The sequence below is a fragment of the Anser brachyrhynchus genome (genome assembly GCF_964034855.1).
Source record: "Anser brachyrhynchus genome assembly, chromosome: 13".
Classification (NCBI taxonomy): Eukaryota; Metazoa; Chordata; class Aves; order Anseriformes; family Anatidae; genus Anser; species Anser brachyrhynchus.
In genome coordinates this window covers 13,394,794-13,408,830 of record NC_137708.1, presented here as the reverse complement: position 1 = coordinate 13,408,830, position 14,037 = coordinate 13,394,794, and the positions used below count along the sequence as shown (strand labels likewise).

Here is a 14,037-nt window from a genome sequence, read left to right as displayed (position 1 = left end):
TGAGGGCTTAGGCTAAAGTTCTGGTTAACACCTTTTTCTTTTTCTTTTTCTTTTTTTTCTTTTTCTTTTTCTTTTTTGTTTTTCCTTAAGTAAAACTAATTAGCTGTTTGAACAAACACCTGAGAAACAGATTTTCCATTTTTAAATGAAGGTCGTGCACCTGTCCAGAATATACATGCTAATCAAACTCAAGTCAATGGGCTTGACAGTAACAAAGGTTATGAAATTATAACTCAGGTCAGGACAGTTTATATGACGAGTCTATGCCGTGACAGGTCATCTGGTGATTCTTCTGAACTTAAAATTCCTGTAGCTCCTCGCTAATCAAGATTGCGTTGCAAGGCAAACGCTAACAAAAGAAAAAGCAATCATATCTTGACCTCTTGAGCTCCAACTAGAAATATATAAAAAAAAAAAAGGTAAATTGTCTAAGTCTTCATCCAATGCTAAACGGGTTGCTAATTTATACCAGCTAAGCAGCTAGGCTTATGTGCAGCTTGATGATTTATTAAAAGCTGTAGCTAGTTGTAGCCTTTGACAGCATTCATCAGCTAATATGGATCAACTCAAAAATGCGATTAATCTAGAAATATTCACAGCAAATTGCAGGCGTGGTTTTAACTCTGTTGGCAACAGCACAAATACCTGACAGACTTCCACACCAGGAGCTTTCTGCATATTTTCAACTCCAATAAGGCAAGGGTATGTCACAGCATACGAGAAAGCAAGGACAGGTTGGCACAAGTAATGGTAGTGGGGAGGGTGAGAGAGAAGCCTGGCAAGCAATCAGGGTGAGTGAGAAGCGTGAAAATATAATGGAAAGAAAGTGAAGGCAAGGCCAGGCCGAAGGTTAAGCAGTCTCCAGAGGCTGATGAGATAAAAAGGGTCCATATGATAGGACCTGTGGCAGGACAGCACACAAACGTGTAAGAAACCAGAGTTACCAGGCTTAAAGAATTGAAAATTAGAACTTTGTTTTTCATTCTGCTTTTGAAAAAGTTGAGCCTTACTAGTTTGGAACAGAGAAGGGTTATGCATAATGTATTTATTCAAGATAAAATACATCTTCTGCAACACATAAAGCAGCTCCTAGACAAGGCAGTACCGGTGGGCATTATCCTCAGCCAGATGCAATTATAAAACAAAGTCAAAATAATATTAACAAGGAATTATCTTAACTTGAAAACTGTTAATGATTTAGAAGCTTAATAAAGCAGCATGCCTATTCGAAGAATATTCATGTAGGAGTAAATCAAGAAAGATTTCTTCAGCAGTTACAATGTTTGGCTGACTGCCCAGGCAGCACAATTGTTCCTACAGGGGACAAAGAGCTAGAAAATAAATCGCAAGCTATAGAGAGACAAAGCTTAAAAGCAAAAAAAATGGATAGAAAGAAAAAAGCTCTTTGCTGTCAGACCCAACCTGCAGGTGCCACAGCTGAGAAAATCTCCACTTTATCTGCCTCTTCCCTGAAGAAATATATATCAAATTTAACCCCCTACAGGATGGTGGACTTTTCCCCAAAGGAAAGGTTAAGATCTGGCTGCTTAGCATCTGCTGTCAGATCTGACAAACGCTCCGGGTGACATTGCTTGCAGGGAGAACAGAGGTGTTTCACAGGCAGAACAACAAAGCTAGGCTATGAAGAACAGAGAAGATGCTGTAAGGAAGGACTGTGACTGTGCAGGGATTCAGTGGGGGCCCTGGAGGTTTCTCTGGGGTGAGTGTCCACGCATCACAGACATATCAGTAGGTGCATCAGTGCCTCCCTGCTGCGCCCCAGCTTCCCACCCTCCCCTGGGGACATGCAGCCCATCCTGTCCCTGCTGGCCAAAGACATTTTCCTTGCACCCGTCCTTTTCACCACCCTGCTCATCCTTTATGTGATCTGGTACATTGCAGGGATGGGGACAGTGGCTGTGTCTGAGTGCAGGCGAGCTGCCCTGGGAGGCTGGAGCCAGCACCAAGCCTTGGGCTCACAGGTGCCGTGGAGCCCAGATAAAGCACATCTGTGTGCATGTCTGTGTATGTAGCTAGTAACTCTGAGTGGCATTTCTACTCAGAGCCCTTTTTTTTGTTTGTTTGTTTTGGTTTGTCTTCTCCCTGACTAGTAAGTTTCTTTAAGTAGCTTTTAGCTTTTCACATGATCTTTTATTTTGTACATTCCATTTGTACCTGGGAAGTTTTGTAAAGAACATTAACTGCCATTTGCAGGGTTGCTGTGAAATTCCAGACCAAAGAGACAGTGCAGAGCAGTTTGAGACCTGGATGGTGAAGGATATGTTTTACTGGGCCCAACCAAAACTAACAAAAACCAGAACGACATGGTGTGCACAGTGGGCTCTGATATCAGTCACCTCCATTGGACGGTTCACCTTCAGGTAAATCCAATAGCATAGAAGTAAAAATTATTTGCCTGATCTGAGCAATTAGTCTACATGTTCCTTCACAATGCCATCCAAACGTGTATAATGCTGTGAGAAAACAGCTAATAGTTCACAGCACCTAATAGAGCTGTTAATGAGAAAACGACAGCAATACATTCTCCCCTGATAAAATAAACAGTCCGTCTTGCAGTCTGAACTTGATTGCTTTGAGATTTACAATGATTTGTTTGCCTTTCTTCCTGGCTCATAGGAGATAGGAGAGACATTATTAATTGTAATATCATAATCCCACCCCCACCCCACCTTAAATCATCTGTTGAAGCTGTGACTTTCAAATAACCCAAAACTTACTATATCATTAGCCAGAATTAAATTCCTGTTAAATTTGTGGTTAAGTTCAGGTGAGATACTCTTGTAGCTTAAAATAATGATTAATCTAACTGTAACTTGTGCCTGAATACCACAGTTTTCATGTTTTCTGTGTTCTGGTAGATTACTGTACAAAGCTAGAAATATTATCCATTAATAGCTGTTTTTACATAGCCACTAGTCTAGACCAGCAGCCTTTCCACCTCCGCAAGCGTAAAGTATATTAAAACTTTATTACTCACAAGAAGTGCATATGAAATACCATCTGTGTTATTCCTGTGCATACACATCCTCTTGTATGTCTGTGTTCTGCCAGTGTTCAATGCCTGGCACAATCAAGCCCCAAATTAGAGTACTTGAGTTAAAAGGCTCAATTAAACCAGTCTGCCAGAAGATTACAGCGGGGGATTTATCCCATGTGGATATGTCACTTGAGAACAGCTCCTTTAAGTTTATTTGGAAATGGGGAAAAGGAATACCTATAGCTTTAGGTGGGTGAGAAGACGTCAGAATGTGCTCCTAGACAGCGAGACAGCAATATTCTGCCTTCGTTGTGGTTAGTGAAGAGCACAATAATGTAATGACATAAGGATCACATTCTGTAATAATCTGAGGTAAAGCTGCTGGCAGAAATATTTGTTATTGTTGTTCAAAGACCTTTTAAGTTTACCATGAAAGCGAAGGAATTAAAGGCTAGATGTTTCATATATATATAAAAAAATGAAAATACCTTTATTTGCACAGAAGAAAAATGTATCTACTTGATAATCATCATTTGTCTTCTGAGAAAAGCTAGGTGAAAAGAAAATGTATATACATGTACTTGGAGCTGTTTACCTGAGTGACAGAACTTGCTTTGCTTGCCTAAGGGAACCTCCACAACAGGCACCCAAGGAATAACACTTGGCAGGCTGAATATGCTGGGTAGATAACATGCACTCAGATGGAATAATTTTAAATTTCTGTGGTGCTACTTGTACAGTCTTGCTGATAACATTACCTGCTTAAATTACTTAGGCTAAAAATGATTGCAGAGTACAGATTTCTAGCTTCTGGGAAGGAAGGCCCTGACTATTCCATTCTTGTGTACATGAATGGAGCTTAAAAGAGAAGACTCACAAGTTCATTTTGTGACCTCTATCATACAACAGGTATTATGAGTGAACAAATTTTGAGCAGAAAGGTATGAGTACCTTTATATGTACCTGGAGCTGAGTAGTCCTTGTAGTCCTGGAGTAGTCCTTGTTTTTTCATAGCTTTTGGCTGAAAAAGCAAGTGCCTGATGATCTTCTCATGCCAGCCCATTCAACTGCATGTATTAAAGAGGGCTGTGTGTGAATGAGTATTTCAGTATTTCTATTACATTCCTGTATACCTGAAATGAATTTCTGTAAAGGTGATTACAAGCTGTTCAGGAGCCTGGAAGTTGTGCAAAAAGTAAACATTTGAAGAGTATACTACTGGCAATTAATAATACTTCTGACTTGTCTTTGCTCCTGAGCAAAAGCTTCACAAAAATTGTTCTCCACCAACCACTGACCTACCTGGACCCTATTGGTGCAACGAGTCACATTTGGCTGTCTCCCCTTTGATGTATTTCACCTTTTCTGCTCTGATAAACGACCTTCTGTTCCTGAAGGTCAGCAAGCCCTTGAGCACTTCTGTGGGACGAAGAAGAATCACTTCATGTTGCGTCCCTCTGCTTAAAGTAACTGTGCAGGAAACACACAAACTTTTGGGTGATATTGAACTGTTAAGTTATTAAATTCTTCAGTATGTCAGCATTTCTAAAGAACTCTATAAGCTCTTATTTATGCTCACAATAAGGCTCTAATATTGATCGATACAATGGGCTGTGTTTTACAGATTAAAATGAAGCAGAAAGACTAAAGGCTCTGACAGGCCCCTCTATCAGCAGGCTTAAGTTAAAATATAAGGCCAAAATCTGTCACAACCAAGTATGATTGCAATGAAAAATGACACATACGTGCTATTTGTAAATATATATTTTTGTCAATATACATTCACTGGGCGTTGTAATGTAATAGTAATAATGCCAGTGCTGTGTCATCCATGCAACAAAACTATTGAGCTAATGAAACTTTTAGCTATTCAAGTCAGCTGTTTTTTTTTTTTGTTTGTTTGTTTTTTAAAAAAAGACAGTATTCACCAATATAAAGGTGTTTTTGTACCCAGTCTTCCTTTTTGGTAGAGTACGTGTAGTGGTAGTTTTGCTGTTTTTAATGGAAAGCAGTCAAATAGTTTCCAGCACCATCATTAGTCAAAAATAAAATAGCTGCCACAGATCCACACATTACCTGTCTGCATACAAACACCAGCCCTGCTGCTTTCCGCTTCTAGAAACCCTAGGGCGGACTGGTTACCTAGCCATAAAAGTCAGTAAAACGTGGAAAATTTTAGAGCAAACCTCCGTATGTTACTTCAGTCCTCCACAGATGACATTACCTCACGAAAGCTAAAGTTAATTTTTTGTCTTGAGGTAAAATAACCTGGCAATGGGGCTTTTTAGGGGCTTTCTTAGCACTTTTGGTAGTCTTGGGTTTCTTGATCACCAGGGCTGGACGCTGTAGTTTGGAGGATGTTGAGGAGAGCTGCGCAGCAAACCAAAGCCTAAGTGTTGTCTGAACTTGAAGAATACAAGATCTCTCTTGAATTTACGTTTTATGTTCATTTAAAGGAGTGGGAGGAAAATATGGGGAGGGGATAAAAAAAAAAGCAGCATGTTGTCTACTTTTTGTTAATACTTCCTGTATGCTGCTGGTTGGGGCTTGTACACCAAGAATTGAATCCCCTGCGATGATTTATGTTGGAGTCCAAACAGACATTTTATTTTCATTCCACATGCCTAGTACATCAAATTAGTTCAAAAAAGACATCATGTATTGTCCGTTTCATAGTCAGTGCCATTACTGCTTCCATAAGCTACCTACTTGTAGTCTTGTTCTGTATAAAACCATAAATCAGGAGGTTCCCTGTCCTTGGCTGAATGAAGTTAAGTGAAGGAAAAAAAAAAACCTGAATCAGCTTTCTAATTTGTCAAGCTTGCTTTTCTGTTGACAGTCAGCCTTGACACCTTTCTAACACTCATGATAATTCACGTGTCCTGTTTGCTTTACAGATGTCTCGAAGTGTCACTGTAAGATTATTGGAATATAGTAACGTTTAAAGGAAGGGTAGCAGTTCAGTAATAATTCCCTTAGGTGGATGACAGCATAGCCGTGAACTGTTTCCAGGATCATTATTCCTGCTCTATGACAGAATAGTAAATTGTTTCCAACAAAACTAATCTCTGGGCTTGAAAATCCCAACTTGAAATTCTGTTGATGCTACTAGTAGGCCTTACTGTTAACATTTACTCAAAGAATAGAGATTGACTGGTAATTGGCAAAGAACATATCACTCAACCTATTGCAGAATCCTTAGACCAGCCTGTAATTTTGCACAGTTAAAAACAGTAGTGATCTATTATCTACACAGATGTGATTGTCATTGGCACAACATGCAGCTGCCTAGTTTTGAAATTAGGGCCTTCAGTTTCAATCAAGATTTAAGTATTTTTTGTCAGAATATTGTTTTATTTGCCAAATTAGTATAAGGACAAAGGTTTTAAATCATTTTATTTGCATATATTGGGTATTGTACCCCTAAATCAGTATCCTGCAGTCTGAAACTGTTACCTATAGTGTTGTATTAGTTAGCTAGTTGCTGTTTATATTAATGTCAACTGAGATTGTAATTCGAAGCAAATCATACAACAAAAAACTATGAATTTTGTCAGCTATTCTGCCAGTAGGATGCTAGAAAATGTATTGTTGTGCAGCTATTTGGCCAAAGCAAGATTTGATGCAATGTTTTAACATCACCTGCAAAAGATGCATCTACTGTAATTATAGATTCTCTACATTTTAATTTTAATCCATTTTGCTAGTTTCATTCATTACTTGTCTTTCTGTTGAGAGGAAGTTCATTTAAAGTATTTATGCTCCATGCCCCTTTGCTTATATAATCTTTCTCCTGCTTTGCCACAGCTGACAAGTTATTCACTTCTGACAAGTTATTCGCTTTTGGTGATGCTCTCTGCCACTCCTTTCCCTTCCACTGTGTTTAGTTGTTGTTGAAGTAAAGCTGGAAAAGCGGGTATTGGATTAGTTCTCTAAAAGAAAACCCATCAATCTCCTAGTAGTGGTGATTTAATCAGAGTCAATGCTTGCCTTCCAGGCCTTCTGAATTCTGTTAGGCTTTGATGGTGGATCAGAACAAAAATGCATATAATGCTATATTCTTAACAACCATGCAATAGCATCCAGCACAAAACATGACTTATTTCAACCCTATCCTGCTTGGACCAACCAGCTGAGCCCTTAACCATTCCAGAAATGTCTCAATGGACATTCTGAGAGAAGTGACCTTTTCAGGAAAAGACCAGCTGGGAGATACCGAGCTCCAAGGGACAAAGGCAGAAAGGCTTCAGAAAGCTGCAGCCAAACAGAAAACTGAATAAACTAGATTTTTTTGCTATTATATGCATGGGGAAACAATAGTGATGCTATTGACTTGAAGAGTAAGAACAACCTGCAAGTCCCCCAGGCCCTTCACTCACACCAAATCAGCGCTGTCGGAACTATAGCTAATACTTGCTAACAGCATTGTAGGTGCTGAGAATTATGGATACTGTCAGTGACATCTCGATTGTCATTGAAGCAGTATGGTTTGCTCTAATAGAATTTCTAATTTTTGACATAACCACCATACCCCAATGATTAGTAGGGTTGCTACAGCATTGGAGATTTCAGTACACAGTGACCAATAAGCTACCCCTAAAGTGGCTTTGTGCTTAAGCTTTATGGGGATTGAAGTGGCAGCCCAATATGGCTCTTACAAAAACCAGTGCTGGTGGCATCCTTATTGACTCAAATAGAGTCAAGGTGAGGTCTGTTTTGTATTAACTGGAGAACACAAATCAATCTGACCTGGCTTTAGATTTCTTTAGTTAGAGTGCATTATATATTCATCCAGGAATTCAGATAAGATTTCTTCTTTAAAAGTAAATAAATCCAGAACTGGTGAGAATTAATTTTTGCTGATTTTAACAGCTTCTTGAACAGTGTCACTATGTGACTTATTCATTGATATTCCTGTCATATCCCTTGGAGAGTTTTGTTTTTTTAGATCAGCGTTGAACTTTGTCTATTCAAGTTAGCACACTGCTGATTTTCATATTTTCTTTCAGCTCACACTTTGTTCTTGTTTAATTGCCAAAAGTAATAGTCATCCAAATTCTGAACGCAGCTAACCAAAGTGCAGACTTGTGGCCCTGCAGTACTTTATTCTATGACTAGAATTAATAAAAGCTTTTTTTTTTTTTAATGGCAAAGCAGCACATTATTTTTTTTTTGTTTACAATTACAAAAGTGTATTTGTAACAGAAGTGTTCTTATATAAAGAGCAAAGAACATTTAAGTTGCAGTATTTTTTGAATAACAAATTGTATAAATTTACCATTGGGAAAAATATATTCAGTGGTTTATATAATAGAAATACAGCTTTCTCTGATATACCTTTAAATGCTGCATGTCATTTTAATGCATTAAGATAAGACTAATGATATGGATAGAATATTTGATATAAATTCCCCCTGGTTTTACTTTAATGTTTACTGTGTGACTAATAGCACCGCCTTAGTCCCACACAAAGTAATTTAACTTTGTAATTTGTGTTCTTATCACAAACATATAGAGGTGTTTAACATTAAGTTTGCTAATAAGTTTAGAAATTGCAGTACAATTTTGGTTGTTTTCTCTAAATTGTCTATGATTTTGTCAACTTAAAAATTTTTAAGAGGCATGTAATCAGTAGCTAAATCTTTCATGTATAGAGCAGAATATTTTGATTCACTACAATTTGGAACATTATTTCCAGTCTTTATGTTCTGTCAAAAGGAAATGTTCTTTTGATATGTTTATATTTAGTAAATTCCTTCTTTCCTATAACAAGAACTTTAAAGAACTTGCTTATGCTTTTATAAATGACCTGATGTATTTGTTTGTCAGATGACAGAACTCTGACAGAGGAACTTCAGTTAGAGGGCGACACTGCAGGTTGCATCTCTGCTTGATCAGTCCTGCATATTATGAAAGGAAAGCAATGTGAGTTTTTCACATGAATTAACAGGTTTAGGTAAAGGCTGCTTAAAGAAGCTCCTGTCTTTACTAAATGTTTGTATTTTAAATGAGGAGATCCCTCTAGGGATAGAGCCTTTCACCGTAAAGGACACAACGTCTGTAAGGTGAAAGAGCTGATTGTCCCTATCATATCATGCCAAGTAAAATTGGTGGGAGTTCTGCATGCAAGACTAACCTTCCAACTATTTCCATGCCTCCTTTTTAAGGAAAAGGCACCTAGTAATTTTACCCAAAGCATTTTTCAGATTAAGAACTTTAGTGCTGAGACAGGTCAGGTGTTCCGAGAATCTCAAGCATTTGCACATCCAGATAATGCTGACTTCAAATGAGATTTCTGTCCATGACTCCTTGTGGTTCTTTCAGAAGCCAGATAGCACAAATAATTTTAGCATTGTGTATAAGAGGTGAGTTCAGTTCAGCATGCCTTGCAGCACTGTAGTAATTCGCAGCAATAGAATGTGTGGGTTTAAAATACTAGCACCGTGGTGTAGTAACACCGTGCAATATCTACTTTACCTGGTGATGCAGGACAATTATAAATCAGGCTTCATCTTATCAGTAATTGGATATAATATAAACTCCTTCTGCAGTGTATTCAAAGGAAAGAATCAGGTTAAAAGTCTGAATCCACATGGCTTTTACAGAGATAAAAATACTAACCAGCAACTTGCTGCATTGTATTCTTTGACAAGGACCTACTTATCTCTTTTGTCAGGTTAGACAAAAATAATCCTTGGGTTTTGTCTAACTAACAGAATGACACGCACACTTCATTCTTTCAGTAACCCAGCACAATCTATTTGATCCTGCAGCCAGACTAAGGATAGTGCCAGTTAGTGAGCACCCTATCGATTGTTTCTTGACCTGTTAGGTACTGAATTGGGTGAGTTACTGTTGGGGAAACAAGGTTCTCAAGCATTTTTATTCTGGTGAACCAGAAAACCTGCTGCAGGGCTCGCTGTGTACTGGGGTCATAACGGGCATGTTGGTGGGATGCTTCTGGAAGGGGAAATCCTTTTTTAGGGCATGAAACAGTATTACTTAGGGGGAGGTACAGACCACTGTGTATGGTCTCCTGAATTAGATTTTGGAAACTACTGAGGTAGTAGCAGAACCAGTCTGCTACTGTGTGCGCAGTAAACCACTGCAAGAAATGTCTACAGTAGCAGTGAGAAATGAGGTTTTTGTAGCTCTCAATCTTCTACTTCACAGATCTGTTTCCTAAGGTGAACTGTGAAGAATGGAGATAAAGAATGTGTTTTCATCAAATGTTAACTATTACAATTTCTATGTCTTTGTTGGTCTTACTACTGTTGTGTTTTATCAAGCATAAATAACAAGTGTCATTAAAGAACTAGACTTGCAAGTCCTTGCTCATTTCCAAAAGACTTTATCATAATCTTAAGCATTTTTTAGTTCCGCCTTCCTCTGCCTAATTACACATCCCTTCTCGTCCTCCCCTGTACCTCCCCCCTCCTGATACAGCTTTGTATCCCACAGTTTGTGCATACACGGGAGGCAGGATCCTCATCTGCACAGGAATCACCTTTCGTGCTTTATAAGTAGAATTACACTATAAAAAACATCACCTTAGTCTGAGAGAAGTAGTTGTGTACTTCTGTATCCTTGTCATAAATTGCTAATTGCAAGGTTTCAGTGTTTGAAACAGAGTTGCTTGACAGAGAAGGTGACCTCCCTGCTAGCAATACCAGAATACTGATGAGCTTATTCACTTCCCTTTGAGGCAGCTGTAACAAGGGGCACTTAGATTTCACTATTAGCAATAAACAGAGGTCAGGTTTTTGTAACTATTTTGTAGTTACACTGAGAATACCATCCAAAACACCTTCTAAAATTTGCAACAACTATTAATCTAGAAGAGCAAATGAAATAGTAGAGTTTGTAAATGTTTAAGTAATAGATCAGTTGTCACCAGAGACATGCGTTAAAGGCTTCAGTAGCTTTACATGACATCTTGTTTATGCAGGCTTTCCTGTTCACAGGCCTTATCTCTTTGTTGTACTTGTATTATTTGAGAAATTGCCTGTCAACGCTTATGTGCATAAAAGTTGTTTCTGAAGAGCGACACCACAGTGTGCTTGCCTTCCCCACACTTGGGGCAGTGTGATCTCTTTGAGGATTCCCCAAATTAAACAGTAGGCCCATTTCCTGAAATGGCTGAAGGGAGGGGTCAGGAATAACTCTGCTTCCTCAATCCACCATCCCTTTCCTGGCCAGCACATCAGAGCTGGGAGTATCTAATTTGCCACAATTATGGGCCAAGCAGGAAATGGGAGAAACCACGACTGAGGCGTGGCTTTGATTTATGGTTTTTGGTGGTGGTAACAGCATCTGCCTCACCCATTGCCCAGCACACTGAAGTCAGTCTAAAGAGTGTGTTAGAGACAACTCTGATAATACTTGTGCTTGGGAAAGCTTGCTGGTGACATCAGGAGATCGCTTACCTAGGACTAGGGGGAGAGAGTGGCAGGTGAGCAGATCTGCCTGACTCACTTCAGCCATGGAGTAGTGACCATATATAAAGAGTGACAGACCATTGTAGCTGATGTTCCTTGCTAAGACGGTCAGGGTTATGGTGAGCCCACACACAACATATTACAAGCTTCAGGTATGCTTATTTAGAGCAGAAAAACAGGCTGTTCACTAGCCTATTCTCTTAAGAAGTTGGCAGAGCAAGCCAGCTAGGAAACTACAAGGCATTAAGTACCATTTGCAAACACCTGAAAATATTGAACTCGCTAATTGTATGTTTTTCCTAATTGCTTTGCACTTCCTTGTTCTTAGTTTTTCAGAAAGCCTGCTCTCTTTCAAGTTATTCCTGAGTATTTTAACAACATAGGTTGTGTTACAGAAATTTTTAATGGAATTCAGTTTTGTAGTTCTGTCAAGTACAGAATCAGCTCAGAGGCACAGGAGAACCCTATTTTACACATTGGCACCCACTCCAGTGAGAGAAGCCACATATTTAGGGAATATTCACAAGTTCTGTACTGGTTTTAATGGAAAGTTCCTGTAATTCTGCTTCAAAGTCTCCAGGTACATATTTCCAATATTTCTCCTTCAGAACTGCCATTGTACATGTAGCTTAATACCTGTGTAGTAAAGTTGGCTTATCTGGGGTGTATCCCATGGACACGTATAGAGAACTTGCTAGAACATATAGAACAGTGCTAGAAATGCTGTGTCTTGCATGTATTGGAGGTACTGTACAAGGCACCCATAACACAGTGTGCAGGAGGTCCAACATACCCAGCAAGGCAACCTGGATCCTCCAGGAGTGTTCTCTGGTTGATGTGCACGTGCACAGTATGTCCAACATCTTGAGAATCCCTCAGGATTGGTGTGTGCTTTCTGCTGTTTGTGGATTGGACCTGCTGTGAATTAATTGCACCCGCTACATCTACTGCCTGGCTCTGAGTAGGCTGCAGGCTCTGCAGAATTCCCTGACAAACCTTGGAAGTCTTCATATTCCCTGCGGAAAACATTTCTAGGTAGAAAAAAAAATCTGGGAAAGCCTGGCCAGTAGGACTGCTTTTATAGCTATTTCTCTTAGTGCAGAGAACTTGAGAGTTCCAGGAATATGACCATTTGCACACCTGCAACAGCCCAGAAAGACTCATCCACTCACCCAATGAGGCAGGCTCTGCTATCTTTGAACTTTACACTTCACTATTGATTTAGTTTGAATCTGGGCATTTGTCTCAGAATTCATGCTGCCAACATTTTCATTTTGATAATTGAGAGCCACCAATACAGTTCCAGAGCACAGAAAGAATAAAGTTATAGATTCCATTATAGATTAAATGACTTTTTTTGTATTGCTTTTCTGAAAAATAAAACCAAGGGAAAGGCCTTGCTTACATAGTCCAACCCTAAAGACATGGATATTTGCCAGTATGTTTCACAGGTGACCTGCCATTTGTAGTCAAAGCAGCACCTGACACTTGTGGAAAAAAAGAAAACACACCTGCCACCATGGGTCACATCACCACAGTAGTATTCAGATGCAAATGAATGAAAGCTTGACACCCGTTTTCAATATTGGTATATTTTTCATCACTTCACCTGCTTGTTAAGTGTTTAAGAATACACTATTGTGGTCTTTTAACTCTTAAAATTGTATTTCTGAGTTGTCCTATTATACCATCTTGGTTTTGGGTAATTTTACGGTTGCAGACTGGAAAGTATCTTGTGTCAGTAACTGTGATTTTATGTTGTACAGGAATACCAGTAGTAAGTGTATTCCTTCTTCCACAAGGAAAAATGGAAGCCATGCAGGGTTTAAGAACTTTCTATGAAGTTAGCTCTTCCTGAAGCTTTTAATATTGTGGAGAAAGAGCAATACACAGCCTCCTGTCTGCTAAAGTCAGTACTGGTCTTTAAAACATTGTTCAAAAAATGATCACAACCTTATTGTCCTCCTCTTCTACCCCCCTAGACCACTGGAACAGTCAAGCTGGAGAAAAGAGGTCAGTTGTCCTAAAAGCAGCGCTCTTCCTGCCAGGAAGTCACAGAGGAAGAAGCCCAAGCAGAGGTAACAGCTCAGCCAGCCCAGCTGCCTCACACCTTACAAGCAGCAAGCCACAACCAAAGTCCTGGTGTCAGAGGCTTGCCCAACACCTGCTACACAGAGCATGCATTCTCACTAACAGCCTACCTAAACCTGACCCTTGATATATCTCAAAGCAATTCCAGAAACGCATGTTAAGAAAAGTTAACCAGTTGTGGAAGCAATTAAAAGATAGGAGCAGGGCTAAGCCCGACTCAGAGAGCTTCCCCAAGTACCGAGCCTAATGCACCTGACTTCCCCATTCCTCAGGGTTGTTATGTGCATGAGGCGGAAGCAATTATCAGAATAGCGTTAAGCACTCCCTTTCCTAGGGTACTATTACAATGCGTCTGAAGACTCCTCGAAGGACTAGATAGTGCTAAAACCCACAAAAATTTCCTTTGCTTCATAACCTAGTCTCTTGAAAGCCTACACCAGCCACATACCTCACCCAGCGAGTCTTCTCTGCACCCCTAGAGGCTCCCCGCTCCCATTAAAGACCCCTGGG

The 14,037-nt window shown here is 39.5% G+C and overlaps 1 long non-coding RNA gene across 2 annotated transcripts; it reads right to left on the bottom strand.

Moving 5' to 3' along the window:
- Positions 1-57: 57 nt before the first annotated feature.
- Positions 58-14,017, bottom strand: LOC308177201. Of its 2 annotated transcripts, none has more exons than XR_013938943.1 (4): positions 13,976-14,017; positions 4,301-4,417; positions 3,950-4,065; positions 58-394 (listed from the first exon to the last, which is right to left on the bottom strand). It is a non-coding gene; the product is annotated as an uncharacterized lncRNA (long non-coding RNA). The 2 variants fall into 2 exon arrangements; XR_013938944.1 differs by having other exon boundaries at positions 3,962-4,065.
- Positions 14,018-14,037: the final 20 nt, after the last annotated feature.